Source organism: Caretta caretta, chromosome 6, assembly GCF_965140235.1.
Source record: "Caretta caretta isolate rCarCar2 chromosome 6, rCarCar1.hap1, whole genome shotgun sequence".
NCBI lineage: Eukaryota > Metazoa > Chordata > Testudines > Cheloniidae > Caretta > Caretta caretta.
The window spans coordinates 44,708,034-44,723,991 of NC_134211.1; the positions used below are offsets into that span (position 1 = coordinate 44,708,034).

General features: G+C 40.2%; 1 protein-coding gene across 11 annotated transcripts in view; it reads right to left on the minus strand.

Moving 5' to 3' along the window:
• GAS2 (growth arrest specific 2) overlaps nt 1-15,958 on the minus strand; it is a 156,704-nt gene that overhangs the window by 123,516 nt on the left and 17,230 nt on the right. For 7 of the 11 annotated variants that reach the window (XR_012668918.1, XM_075129458.1, XM_048852148.2 and 4 more), the window contains exons 1-2: nt 11,196-11,300; nt 10,360-10,479 (exon numbers count right to left, since the gene is read on the minus strand). The exons of 1 other annotated variant lie outside the window; for it this stretch is intronic. The gene's annotated coding sequence lies outside the window, so the exon portion shown is untranslated. Of the gene's footprint in view, nt 1-10,359; nt 10,480-10,729; nt 11,101-11,195; nt 11,301-15,958 lie in introns of those variants that run through there. 3 more of the 11 variants (XM_075129459.1, XM_075129456.1, XM_075129460.1) reach the window with 2 other exon arrangements.

Below are 15,958 nucleotides of genomic sequence, written 5' to 3' on the forward strand. Positions count from 1 at the left end.
GACTCAAAGAGGTTAAGCGACTTGTCCAAATTGTCACAGGGATTCTATGACAGTCAGTATTAAAATCTTCTCTATTTCATCCTTTCTCTCCAGAAGTTATAAAAGAGTCAAAAAGTTATTCTCCTGCAGGTAATAATTAGGTTGATGTGTGAGCCAGAATGTAATCCAGGTCACTCTCCCATAGTTGTTTTTATGGGGGAATAGTAGTAAAAACTTATCTTACTCATTTAAATAAATACATATGACTCAGGATGTCCAAGGGAAGCAAAGTAAAAGGTACCATTTTTGCACAGTCACTTTCTAGGTTTACAGATAAGACTTTAAGATAATCATCTTTTTATTTCATTTCATTTATTCTCGGATATATTCATTGGAAAATCTAGAAACCACATTGTTGCTCTGGAAGAAATAAAAAGACACTGTGGCTTAGGATTCTCCTTGGGAGAAAACTGCCTTTCTGCATCCAAGGATACATGTATGGTGAAATGTTCCCCACCAAGGAGCCCCACCAATAAATGTTGAAACTGTAGTGTGCCTGTGATACTGCAGGGTGCAATGCCACCTGCTGCCAGTGTCGGTATTTCTACACTGTATTAAAAGCCTACTGCTGGCCCAGGCCAGCTGACTTGGGCTCACAGGGTTCAGGTTAAGGGACTGTTTAATTGCGGTATAGACATTAGGGCTTGGGTTGGTACCCAGGCTCTAAGACCCTGAGAGGTGGGAGGGTCCACATCGTAATTAAACAGCCCCTTAACCTGAGCCCCGTGAGCCTGAGCCAGCATGGGCAAGCTGTGGGTGTCTGTAGTGTAGACATACCACGTTTGACTTTTGGTGGGGCCGAGGCTGCTCCAACCTGGCTCTGTAGGCTGCGTTATACATGACTGCCACTAGGGGGTTTCTGGAGGCTCACACAGCAGGGACTATGGAATTAGTGCAAAAAAACAGACAAAGAACAGCACTGTCTACACATGTTCCCTGCAGCCCATTGAGCATATGGGCTTCTGCCAGCAGAAGGAGGCACAAAGCATGGAATTCAAGCATACATGTTGCTATTTCAGTTCAGACTCACAGTACAGGGCTGTTTGCACACACTCCCTGCTGACCTGGTTCTTGCCTTTCCCAGACCCAGCAACAAATAAAAGATGGGGAGGGTTCTGAGCAGAAGGAACTTTTGAGCCTGGTGGTGATGGGAGTTAAGGTTTGACTGAAGCTATTCCGGGAGTTGTTTTTCCCCAACATGAGGTAATATCATTTTCTTAAAGTATCCTATTAAAATCTCCCGGATTGCTTTCAACAGTCACTGGGAGATTGATGCTGATTCCGGGAGACTCCCAGCCAATCCTGGAGGGTTGACAACCCTAATGGGAGTTAGGAGGTAGAAGGGGGAATAGTTCTGATCATGGAGGTATGAGTGTGAGGGCGGTAACCAGTGGGAGAAGATTCACACTGAAGGGAATGTTTCTGAATGGTAGTGAGTTTAGGTAGAAAGAAGAGGGGTTCTCAGTATGTAGATGTGATGTGAGTGGCTCTTCTGAGCTGGTAGGGGTTGAAAGGAGCTGAGAGAGCTGGGCAGGGGAGGGTTTCTAAACCAGGAGGGGGACACATTGAGATGTTATGGTCAAGTGCAGGCGGAATCAAGTCAACTGGTGAATGGGGGGGGGGTTGCATATGATAGGGAGGAGTGTAGGGTAACAGCTAGATTGGCAGGGGTGTGGTAGGATGAGGAAAGAACAGTGACACAATCACAGATGGATAAATACTGTATCCACTACCTTTTGTAAAGTTTCACTATTTCTCTTCCTAAAGGGGAAGGAGGGTTCCCCTTTTTTCCCCCATTTCTCCACCAACCTGTCTTATCTCCCGCCGCTAACCACTTACCTTTGACACCCATGACCACTTTGAGAATAACATCAGCCTAAAAGAAAAGGCTGAAGATTGGTAGGTTTGGCCATGTGCTTCAAGTTGTCAGTACCAGTGGCAAAGTTGTGGAATTCTTTATTGTTTTTTGGGTTGTTTTTTGTGTGCTAACACTGACCTTCCTCATATTAAATCTGGGAAGTTCATCCAAACTTAATTTAACCTTCCACAGTGACTGTGCGATAAAATTTCTGGCTTACACTTAAACACTTGTCTCAGTTAATTTGATTAGCATTACCAGCCCAAATGTTGCCTAGTATCATTTCTCTACACATTGGTTAGGATTTTCAAAGAAGTCTAAGGGAGACAGACACTCAAATCCTACTGAAAGTCAGTGGGAGTTGAGCACCTAGCTCCTATTGAAAATTCCAGCCATAACCAAGGCTGGATCTTGCAGTCCTTGCTCAGGGGAAATGAACTTTCTATATTTTGATCCCCATTACCATAGTATCTGAAAAACTCACAATCTTTAATGTATTTATGTAGTGACATACGGAAGTATTGTTATCCCAAGTTTACAGAGAAGAAACTCAAACACAGAGAAATGTAGGGTACCTCTGCACTGTGATAAAAGATCCATGGCATGGCCACAGCTGACCCGGGTCAGCTGACTCGGGCTCATGGCACTATAAAATTGCAGTGTAGACATTCAGGCTCGGGCTTGAGACCAGGTTTCGGTATCCTTCCCCCATGACAGCTCTCAGAGCCCAGACTCCAGTCCCAGCCCAAACAGTTACACTGCAATTTTTAGCCCCACACGCCCGAGCACTGTGAGTCCAAGTTAGCTGACCCAGGCTCAGACTCGGTGCTGCAGGTTTTTTATTACAGAATAGACATGCCCTAAGTGACTTCCCTAATGTCACAGATACGGTCTGTGGCACAGCAGGGAACTGAACCCCTAAGCCACTCTAGCACTGGCTCATCCCTTCCCTCATTGAAATCATTAAGGACTTGACAGTCTAGCCTTAAGTTACCAGCATTTTACCCCAAACATTATTGTATTTTAAACAGTAAAGCCATTGATATAACATCAGCTATAACAAAGCATTAACATCAATTTGTAGAAATGCATGTAGAATTTCTCTTGTTATGGAATCTGTCAGCTTTTCTTTAAGAAACTGAACCTATCACCAGACACGCATAAGAATGTTTAAAACTTACCACTAAAATGCCTTGCTCCTCAAGAAACAAATTTCGTCCACTACTCTTCTGAAAGTGACATAAGCTAGGACAGAACGTTACTTACAGTCTGTTTTGTTGCAAGTCATATTTATGCAGTGCAATCCTTTTTTTCCCCACCCCTGTGACAGCAATAAGGCATCTCAAATTCTTAGGCTCATTGTTTAGGTAAAGAATTCAGTTCAGGATAGTTTACAGTACACCTAATGACACGTAACAGTTTCAACAAGCTGGAAAGCTACATTCCTCCTTGTTTGCTCCCACCAAACAGTGAAGTTTTTATTTTGCTTTACAGTGGCACATTTAGTTTCCTGTGTATTGTAACTCAACTGAGTGTGTTGCCAGCAGTGTAATTTAAACTATCTGCTGATGTCTGTCAATGATCATCAGGTGTAAGTAGGGTGACCAGATGTCCCAATTTTATAGGGACAGTCCCAATTTTGGGGTCTTTTTCTTATATAGGCTCCTATTACTCCCCAACCTCTGTCCCGATTTTTCACACTTGCTGTCTAGTCACCTTAGGGGTAAGCCATAGAGACAGTTAAGCAATTTTCTGTTATTCTTCTGGCTTTTTGTTGGGAATAATTATTACTGCAGAAAGCACCAAGAATACTACATGTTGTGTATTAAAAAGCATAGATGGATAGAAGAGAGAACATAGGGCAGAGAGGTGAGATGGTCCAGTGGCTAAGGCCTACCCTAGGACTCTGAAGATGTGTGTTCAATTCCCTGCTCCAATACAGACTTCTTCTATAACCTTGAACAAGTCACTTGGGCCTAGATCCTCAGAGGTATTAAGGCACCTCACTCATTGATTTCAATACATTCAATTCCTTTGAGGATGTAGGCCTTAGTTCCTCACCTATAAAATGGGGATAATAGCATTTCCCTTTGCCACAGGGGCATTGTGAGGTGCTCAGACCCTAGGGTAATGAGGGACATATACGTATCATAAATAGGGAAATAGTAATGGGATATAGCACCTTTCACCTCTAAATTACCATTTCAAATCAGCACAGGTAAGCAATGACTAAAAGTTGTTACCAGCTGAAGGCTATTCAGTGGCCTCCATGAAATGAATTTTGTTGTCTTGGTCCATTTGGTGCTGGATGGGCATTCATATCAGGCCCTGTGCCTGCAGTCTCAGCAGACAGAGTAAGGGGCTGAACAGCTGCACAGCCCAAATTCTTTTCTCATCCCTAGAGTTTGTCCTTCCAGGTCAGAGGTGAGGCAGAGTAGTGCAGCAGTATAGTAAACCTTATTCTGTAGCTACCAGTGCACTACTTGCTTTGTGGATTAATAGAAGTTTTCAGCATCCAGGGCTGCAGAAAGCAGAACCATTCATGAGATTTGTGTTCAGCTATTAAAAAACAAACAAACAAACAAAAAACACACTCACACCAAGATTTAAAAAGGGTGTTTGGCAAGTATTTTCACAAGCCAAATAGATACTGTGTTCAGTACTCTCACCCAATTCATTCCTGGTCCTAGGGCCTACCACAAGTTTCTCTATACCACTTAAGCCTAGCATGAAGCTGCATGGGTATGCTGAGCAGCAGAATGGGGTAACTATGCACCTGCTACATGCCATGGAACTGGTATCTGTGCTGGCCCAGATTAAGAGATTCCAAGGCCACAAGGGACCATTGTGATCTAGTCTGGCCTCATGTATAACACTGGCCATAGAATTTCCCCAAAATAATTGCTAGAGTGTATCTTTTAGAAAAACATCCAATCTTGATTTAAAAATTGTCAGTGATGGAGAATCCACCACAACCCTTGATACATTGTTCCACTGGTTCATTACCTTCACTGTTAAAAATATACAGCTTATTTCCCATTTGAATTTGTCTAGCTTCAACTTCCAGCCATTGGATCATGTTACACCTTTCTCTGCTAGACTGAAGAGCCCATTATTACATATTGGGTTCCCACATAGACACTTATAGACCGTAATCAAGTCACCCCTTAACTTTCTCTTTGGTAATCTAAATAGATTGAGCTCTTTGAGTCTGTCTCTACAAAACATGTTTTCTAATCCTTTAGTCATTCTTGTGCCTCTTCTCTGAAACCTCTCCAAATTATCAATATACTTCTTAGATTGTGGGCGCCAGAACTGGACTCAATATTCCAGCAGCAGTCATATCAGTGCTAAATACAGAGGTAAAATAACCTCACTACTCCTACTTGAGATTCCCCTGTTTATATATCTAAGGATTACATTAGCTCTTTTGGCCACAGCATCACACTGGGAGCTCATGTTCAGATGTTTATCCACCGTTCCCCTCCCCACCCCAACTCTTACATAGTCACTGCTTCCCAGAATAGAGTCCCCATCCTGTAAGTATGACCTACATTCTGTGTTCCTAGATTTATACAGTTACATTTAGTCATATTAAAATGCATATTGTTTGCTTGCATCCAGTTTATCAAGTAATCCAGATTGCACTGTTCTCTTAATTATTTACCACTCCTCCAATTTTTGGGTTATCTGCAAACTGTATCAGTGATGATTTTGTGTTTTCTTACAGTCATTGATAAAAATGTTAAATAGCATAGGGCCAAGAACTGATCCCTGCGGGATTCCACTAGAAACATTTCCACTCAATGATTCCTCATTTACTATTACATTTTGAGTCCTATCACAGTTAGCAAGCTTTTAATCCATTTAATGTCAACCATTGTAATTTTAATATTGTTCTAGTTTTTTAATCAAAATGTTGTGCAGTACCAAGTCAAACACCTTACAGAAGTCTAAGTATCCACACTATTGCCTTTATCAACCAAACTTCTAATCTCATCAAAAAAGAGATATCAAGTTAGTTTCACAGGATCACTTTTGCATAAACCCATGTTGATTGGCATTAATTATACTACCCTCCTTTTATTCTTTATTAGAATTCCATATCAGTCACTCCATTATCTTGCTCAGGATCAATCTCTGTCTGACAAGCCTATAATTACCAGGTCATCCAGTTTATCTTTTAAAAACATTAGCTTTCTTCCAATCTTCTGGAACTTCCTCAATGTTCCAAGCCTTATTGAAAAGCAACATTAATGGTCCAGTGAGCTCCTCAGCCAGCTCTTTTAACACTCATGGATTCAAGTTATCTGGACCTGCTGATTTAACATGTCCAACTTTAGTAGTTGCTGTTTAACATCCTCCTGAGACATTAGCAGAATTGAAAGAGTGTTACCATATGATATGACTACATCATCTGCTTTTCCAAAATACAGAACAGAAATATTTATTGAACACTTCTGCCTTTTCTGCTTATTATTGATAATTCCTACCATTTCTATCTAGAAATGGAACAATACTATTGTTAGGATTCTTTTTGTTCCTAATGTACTTAAACTCCCCCTTACTATCATTGACTCAGCCTATGAGGGACCAATGCCGAAAGTCAATTTGCAAGTGAGATGGTGTTATCTAGGACTATTGAAGGAACTGCAGATCTGCATTTATGCTGATCCAGTGGCCCCCATGTTCTTCACAACTGGCACCTGGATTAGAGGAGTGAATTTCATTCCATCTGCATAGAACTCAAATATTCAGGGCTTATGCTAAATTCCCTCCTGTGTGAGATGAGAGTTGGGAAAGCCTGCTAGCTGCAGAAGAAGCAAAGTATACCATAAAGTAAAAGGTTCACATGATACGCAACTCTGCAGTAGCTTCACAGTCACTGGTACCAGTGGGAAAACATCTTGGAAGTGAGTAGCCAGTGCTTTCACCACAGGGACTGCAATCTATAATGCTACACAGAAGCGGTGTACACTGCCTTTGTCTGCAGTTGCAGCTGATGTCCCTCTCTCAATTTCTTGCTAACTTGGAGAGAAGGTAATGGTATTGGATAGCAGTCATTTTGGAAAGGGAGAAGAATTGAGGATCAAAAGCCAAAGCAGAGCTCATGAGTATCTGGCATGGGTCTCTGCTGGATCTCCCTGCTAGTTCTAATCACATCAAGAAGGATATGGAAAAGAACAAAATTCTGGCCCTTCAGCAGAATTTCAGAGTGTTGTTTGGTGCATTGGTTGACTCATTTTGAAGTAAGCATATGCAAATAACTATATATTTGGGGGGTTAGCAAAAGAGGATATTAAAAAATAGAGACTTTAATAGATCAAATTTTTATCATTAGGGCACCATAAATTGCAAACACAAAGTCTGTTTGTGTATTTGTTTAAGCAAACATGAACCTGCAAACAAACAGGGTCCCTTGCATGCAATCATTGCTTTCAGGAGAACAAATACAGGTTTTGCATACACAATGATTTTGAGCATAAAATATGCAGGTGCAATCTAAACACCCACATTTGAAAATTTGATCTTACTAATGTTATTAAAAACAAAACTACAAATTGTCCTTTGCCCGGTGCTTATGGTCCTGCAGACTCAGAATATGTATGAGATTAGTCTACAGACTAAATGCTGCATTTGAAATAATCTTTTGTTTTGTTCCTAATATATACATTGATTAACCTCTTCCCAATAGCCACAGAGGTGAACAACAATTTATGAAATTGTTTTCCTTAGTGTCAGGAAATTCTTCCCAGTAACAAGATCTGCTAGACAGTAGAATAATCTCCCAAATGAAGTAGGGGAATGTCCATCACTTGAGACACTTAAAACTGGACTAAAAATAGCACTAAATAAAATATAGATAACAATCAGCTGTTGGCAAGGATGGACTATATATGAACTTATCGGTCTTGTCATCTCTGACTTCTAAGATGCTATGACTTACTATAGAGAACTGCAATAATTGCCCTCATCGTACCCTTTAACTCTTATGCAATAATAGGGACTATACTTATCCAATTCTGATTTTGCTGCCATGATATATTATTCTTACTGAACCCTTAAAGAATTTTACCTTATATAAAATATTATATGTTACTCTTACTTACATTATTTTAAGTACACAGATCTCTAATTTTAATTAGAGAGACAAGGTGGGTGAAGTAGTATCTTTTATGGGACCTCACTCACCTTGTCTCCTAATATCCTGGGACCAAGATGGTCATAACACTAATTTTAATTGTCTTTTCTAACTACAACAATTAATAGGATAAAACCTATTTGCACAGATGCAGAAACCAAGATTATATTTTTGTAAGAAATTCATTTTTCTAGTTCTTTTATTATCCTTATAACTATACACAACTAATTTAGCTCAGTGTTTCTGGTGCTCTCCCAGATTAGCTTGGAGTATACTGTAGATGTTAAAAAGGAGGGGGAAATAGAAGGGAACCACCATCTGAAACTCATTAATCAATTAGAATTTTTAAGGGCTTACATCAAAATGTGATCTAGACTGATAAAGTAAACTCTGATTCACAAGAAGCATTTGTCCCTTGTGTTATGAACATACAGGATACAAATGTGCACTGTACTTAAAATGTGTATCTGGAACCTAGCACAGGATTGTATATTGATATTTTGAACTTATAAGACCCTTGGTTTGGAGCCAGCAACAAATTAACTTTAAAAAAAAAAATTCTAGGTTACTGAAAGCCTAGGAATTTCCAATACTGTTTTTACCTCAGACAGCGTTGCTGTCTTGCAAAATGTTTGTTCGACCAAAAGGAAAGCAGGAATGTTGTTTGTCTCTCTCTCACACATAATAACAAAGCTTTAGGAATGTTCAATATTAACTTTGCCATAAAATGATACGTTCTAGGTAATGATCCTGATTCTTAAGGCAGACAAAAATCCTGATAGTTGACTTGCAGGACTGCAGGGTCTAGCCCTTACTCCTCATTTTTCTACTTGCCTAATCAAAATGATTGTTAAAAAAAATTGTACAGAAAGGTCAAATCTAAACTTTAGTCTCCATTAGCTAAAGAAGTGATAATGTGTATTACAGATGGCAAATTTTTGCCTGATGAGTTTAATTATTTTTTTAAAATGCCTGCAGAATAATGACAGGTTTCAGAGTAGCAGCCGTGTTAGTCCGTATCTGCAAAAAGAACAGGAGTACTTGTTAGTCTCTAAGGTGCCACAAGTACTCCTGTTCTTTTTGCAGAATAATGTGGGTTTCTTGCCAATAATCAGCAGCTCCTATGACTTTGCATTTCATTCTTAAATGTTGCTAGGCCTGCTCCGGCTCCCATGAAATCAATGGCCAAGCTTAAAATGACTAACATGGGAGCAGGACAGGTGCCCCTAATTTTAAGCCTGTCTCCTTTCTGATCAAATTATAATGAGAACAGATGTAATTTTTTTTCAAAAGCCCCTAAGTGATTCAGGGGCCGAGGTCCCACTGAAAATCAAGAAGAGCTGGGTGGCTGGAAGGAATGCTAGTTCCTCACTGCCTCACCTCCTTCATCACGATTTGGCTGAGGTTCCAACCTGGGTTCCACAATGTAATTCTCATCAGATGGCCGATTGTACCATATGAAATGAATTTAGGAATGTCAGCTAATTTCCTATTAAATCATAATCCACATCACAAAATCATTACACTTGGCACAGCCTGGGCTCGGCAGCGAAGAAACAATCCAAGCTTTAATGTGCGTGGAGACTAAAAGTACCTTCCCCACCCCACCCCCCGCAATTTCAAAGAAATGTCAGACATGCTCCGGGGCTGGCCGAGAGGAAGGCTGCAATGCGTTTACCCCAGATACTAGCAAAGAATGCTCTCAGTCCCTTTACCTTTCACGTGCAGCCAGAGCAAGCCATGCTGTTAGGCGATCGCCCTGCTGCCCAGCATGGCTGCAAAAAGGGGAGAGCATTCCTCGAACAGGAATGGATCGTTTCTAAAAACAATATGAACCAGAAGATCCCAGCATAAAAGGCAAAGCCTGCCCTCCCTTCTGCTGCTTGTGTTTATTGCGTGAGAAAGAAGGCAAAGGAAAAGAGCTCAGTTTGGAATTAGTGCTGTCCTGCCAGTCCTTTGGGGGGTGTCAAGATCGCCCTAATTCCAGTGGCCCAGCTCTGTGGGCAGTGATGACACTATAGCTTGCCCGCAGCCCACCAAACACTTGCTCCTTCGTTTGATGCAGAGATATATTTCCACTGGACAGTGCTGTCATATATAAACAACCTACCTTTCCCTTTTCTTCCAACCATAGTGCTCGAGGGCTGGTGAACGGGGTAAGACCAGACACAAAGCAGAGAAGGGTCCCGAATGGTGCGCTAGAAATTTACAAGATTTTCATGCAACTAAGGCAAAAAATATTCTCCTCCTGGGATCATTCTGAATATTTTGTTGCCAAACACTCACCCCTACCCCGAACCCAAGTAAGTGAGCATCTCACCGTCTGATCCATACTATTCTGGGTGGTTAGTATTATTTTGCTCTCTTCGGGGCCCATGCATATACACCCGGACTGATGGCTTTTCCGTGGGTGGTGTATAACACAGCTTCCCAAGTCCGACTCATTAAAGGAGAGACAATGCAAACATTCATGGAAGGTTTATTTGCATTCAAAAGCGTTCTTGTTAGTCGCGCGGAGAGGCTGCACCCTGGCAAGCTCTGAACTGGAAATAATGATCCTCAAATCATTAACGTTCCCCCCCCCCACACACACACACACTTTACCCCCCTGACACTTTCAAACTCCGGATTGTCAAGGGGGGCGGATGGGAATTGCTTCCTCAATGAGTAGGCAAACGAAAGATTTTTACCTGTGCAGGAGCGCACCGATTGCAATTTGCAAACTTCCTAGCCCAGCTCTCCCCGTCCCTTCCCTACCTCTCTGCTGCAGCGCTCGAAGCAGTTATCCCTGCTGTATCCCCATTAATCACTGACTCGCAAACTCTTTGGACGTGAGAGTTCTTGCAATTTCAAGATTAGAGGAAGAAAACAAAAGAAACCCCGCTCTAAGGTGACAGGCTGAAGGGAAATAATCGTTGTCTTGCTTAAATCCCCCGACCCCTTTCTCTCTCCGTTCAACTGCAACCGTGAAACAAACAACCAAATCAAACACATTTTAAAGGAGCCCGGGCTCTGACTTTGGTAAATCCAGCCAAACGCCTGCACGAACTGCAGTAGCAGTAAGCAGAGCTCTCTTCCCTCGTTAGCCATTTATTAGTGGCCAGCATGCCTCACCCCGCACTCCTTAGGCGCTTGCTTGGAAAAAATCTCACTCACTTTCTTCTTGCAATGCCACAAAGCCCTTCTCCTCCTGCAGCCCGTCCCGTTCTCCCAGCCTCAGCACACCGCCAGCAGCTCGGCCACTCTTCATACTTCTGATCTCTCCACTTGGTGCTCTCTTTGGGAAACCTCCCCCCCCCCCCACTCCCCCTCCAGAAACAGATTTCCTACATTTCATCAGTCCACATAGACCGAACGGAAGTTAAATGCTTACTTTTTCTGGGGGACGGCAAGCGCAATTGACACTGAATTACCCTTGAAACTCTGAGATATTGTGTTACAAGCCCTTGGCAGGAACTTGGCGCTTAGGTCCAAAGTTCCTTTTATTATTATTCCCCTTCCAAAACTGTGTTGGGGGGAGGGGGATCCCATATTTTAAGCTTAAACTTTTTTTTCCCAAAAATTGCTGGCTAGGATTTTTTTTTTTTTTTTTTTGCACTTACTAGCACCATTTTATGTTATAACCCGTTTGATTTTGCTGCCCAAGGTGACATAATTTCAGCTTTATCTCTTGTGGGCATTGTGTCTTTGACAGTGAGCGTTAATTACACTTTTCCCAACAAGATTTCATGCTCTTCTATAATTAATTTAAAATAGATACATTAATAACTCAATGTTACACTTTTAAAAGATCTACTAATTGGTGAGGTATTTTGTTTGGAAAGCTGTTTAAACACCCACCTCCCTTTTATTGCATTCGGTATATTTCAATGTTATGATGAATGTTAGAGATAATGTTCCCCAACTGTTGTTTATTAGTCCATTTTTTGTATGTGCAGAGAAGCCCTTTCATGAATTCAATAGGGGGAAACAGATGTTCAAACTTCTGCTTCTCCTTGTGAATGGATGGAGATTATTGTCTTGTTGATTTTCCTAATGGCATCATGTTATCGCTTTCCATAAGAAAGCCCCAGATGAACAGCACACAATTATTTTTCTCTTATAATGCTATTTAATAGCTCTACCCAATGCATATTATGAACCACTATACTGAAATGGAATTGTCTTAACCAGTCTGTGTGGAGAGATGCAGCTCATACTGACCCTTATTTCTCAGTAATGCAATTTTTTTTCACTTGGATCAGCTGGGAAACCTGATTTGCATAATTAATGCATGGTTATTTCTCAATACTATATGTAAGCAAATTACTGTACTCTGATTATTAACCAATCAGCTGATCAGTAAGTGGAGGCTTTATGTAAATTTATGTATCCTGACTGGCTATTCTAAACCTTGCTGGTTTGATGGCTATTACCTGCTCAGTTGGTTTTTTTTCATCAAATCACTGAGACTCCATGGTGAAATACATAACTATGATGACCTTTATCCATCTTGTAAGTATCTGCACATCACTAACTAAACTCCTCAAGTCCTGGCTCAGCATTTACAGTGTAAAACTTGGGATGGATATTCTGGGGGCAGTCTCTTCTCTGTTTAGTCCAAGATCCTGGTCAGGAACATAGAGGGATAGCTCCAAAACTGTGCATAGCCCTCAAAACTCCACACTTTTATGCCCAGGAAAAGACTAACAGAACAAATACTGAATTAAAATAAAAATCTAACAAAAACTAAAGTGAAGTGAAACACTTCATGTGACCTTGAGAAACAATCTTTTAAAGGATAATGAACAACATTTATATTCCACATCAATTCAGTCTTGAGCTGAGAAGGAACTTTCCAGTACCACTGTATTGCTGAACGACCTGCTGTCATCTAATAGAAAACTTTAAAAACATTCCATTTAGAAAATGTTCTGTGTCTCTAGTTGAGTCTTCCATGCCTGCACTATCCTCAAAGCACATGACTTCCCACTAAATTTAGGAGAAATCCTACACATGGACTCAAGCTCTGAGCCTACTCCAGATTTTCAATGATTAAAAAGTCAAATGCACATTTGTATACATGACTATGGAAAGATTCAAAAAGGTAGTGCAAAGGCTTTCTAGCCAGATGTGGACACCTCCTTCATATGGAGAGCGTATACCAAACATTCCAAGATCTGCAACTGGTAGCAGTGGTCCTGGAACTAGGGGTGCTGCTGCACTCCCTGGCTTGAAGTAGTAATAACTAACACCAAATACATAATTTCCATGATCAGCACCCCCACTATAAAAATTGTTCCAGCACCCCTGATTGGTAGTAAAAGATGATTCATTCTCATAGAGCTTTGACGATATTTAATCTTTTTATACTTTTATTGTTTTAGTTGCTATGATTACTCATCATCACTTGGAAAAGAACTGTCAAATGCTAGAAGGGGAATATGCAACATACTGTACAACAGTTAAAATCCACAACACCTGTACAATTTAGATTAAACCCTATCCAAGAAGGACTGGTTGGAACAGACTACCAAGCATGCATCTGAAATCAACATTGGAGCCATCGATAGTGACACCACAATTACGAGTGCATTGAGATTTGTATTTAAAGGTCAGAACTAAAATCTGTTTTCTACTTTAATAACTGAATTTAGAGTCTAAATTTAACACAGTATTTTATCAAAGAATCATTGAATTTTCTGTGTAAGTTTATGTTAACTTTTGCAGAGGAAACATAAAAATGCTCCCCTTTTGAAATTTTGTCCTGTTTTGTTCACATTTCCTTGGTTCCTTCTAGCTGAACAACCATAGCCCCAACAAACATTCAACTTTATGCACTCATTCTGGTAACATCCAGACACAGACCACCACCAAAGGAACCTGGGGTATAAGTGGACATTGAGGGGAGGGGCAACTACGTGGAGGGGGTAGCAGAGTGAACAGGGCTTGGGGAGGCCTGAGGAGAAAGCAGCTTGTGAGGGGATGCTATGGTTCCGCACAAAGTCTTAGTCAATGCACACTCAATTTCAATTATTGCTATTCTGTGTCAAAATTACTACCACATTTAGGACAATATGTACTATACATGGCCATTCACATAACTTTAAGAATCGGAAGAGTGACATTACCTCTGAGTATGACATTGGTGAGACCATCCACTTCTGTTGTCCACATTTTTAAGAAGATGTTGAAAAATTGGAAAAGATTCAGAGAAGAGTTATAAAAATGATTTGTGGTCTAGAAGACATGCCTTATATACACCTCTAAAGTAGTTTCAACGATTAAATTTAGGAAAAAAGAAGGTTAAGAGATTACATGATCATGGTCTATAATTATCTACACAGGGAGAAGGTATATATACTAGAGGCTCTAATGGCTGGAAGTTGGAGTCAGCAAAGTTCAAACTGGAAATAAGATACAAATTTGAAGTGTGTTTGGGGGTAATTAATAAGACACCAAAAGCTGTGATAAGTTTTCCATCATGTGGAGTCTTTAAATCAAAACTGGATTTTTTTCCTTCTAAAATAAAAGCTTTATCTCAATCAGAGGTTATTTATCTTGATGGGGGATTGTTAGGTGAAGTTCTATGGCCTGTGTCATGCAGGAGGTCCCATCTGGTCATATGAGAATTCAGCGTCCATGCTATGGTGTCAGATGCCCCAATGTTTATAATCTTCATTAAATAGAGTAGAGGAATGAACAGATTGAGGGCAGTATGTGTCATCTCTGTGTTTGGCAGCTTGAAGAAGAGACATAAATATTCTGAAAATGGGCAAACTTTCAAAAGAATTCAGTCACGCTTGAAAGTAACAACTGGATTTATCATTTCAACTGTCATCAAAATTAGGCATGCCAGAAGTTAACATTGTCTTTATAAACCCATTGCACATGTTGGTTTCATAAGCATTTATCAATTCTGCACTAAAATTCACATTTTTATGAATAACATCTACAAACTATTTTGACACTGCAAGGAAATATGATTTACTTCGTATTGTGTAAACTTGCTTTACCACAAACATTTTCTATAAGTATAGTTCACACATCATTTATAACTACTTCAAAAATGTTCATAAAGTTTTATTGCTATCTGTCACAATTGTGAATTCATTGCTATAGAACACAGTCTGAGTAAAAATACCAAATGACATTGTGTTGACAACCGCAAATCTAAATAATAATAAATTGGTTCGTCTTTATCATAGACTTGATGTATTCATCAAGGAATCACTACTGATGATGATGCTCTTATGTAACCTCCCTTAATACAGAAAGGCGACTGCTGATCTGTATCTGGCTAGGCATGTACAACATTCTGTCCAGGATGATGGAAAATGGATGCTTACCACAATAATCTATGACATTATCACTTCTAGAATTGGCTCAAAATAATTTTAAGGTACCATAGCTCTTACAACCATTCAACAATAAGAAAAACCTTATCTGCACAGATTACTACTGTTGTTTTTTAACATGCTCAGCAGTTTGCTACGTGCTTCACAAAACATACAGAAGACACTGTTCCTGCTCATAAGATTTTATAATCTAAAGGTCAGATTCTGCCACTCTTATTCACACTGAGTAGCAACTTATTCCACCAGCATCCCCAATAAACTCAATGGGGCTACTTATTACAGTGAAGTACTACTCAACATAACTAAGGGTGTCAGAATCTATCCACTCTGGACACAAAAAGCAACAGGGGGAGAGGGAGGTAACAGGAGGGGGGAGGTAACAGGAGGACAAGAGTTCAACAGCAATGTTGTTTAGTTGCTTAGAGGGTAATATGATTTTGGATGGGTTTTTAAGGTGTGACTGGGTTTGAATTTTTTTTTTTCATTTTAGTATGTTCTGAAACTATTCTTTTATTATAAAAATATAATTTTCTTATCCTATATTGTGACAGGGCAGCCATTTTCTGAGCAACCCCCCATGAC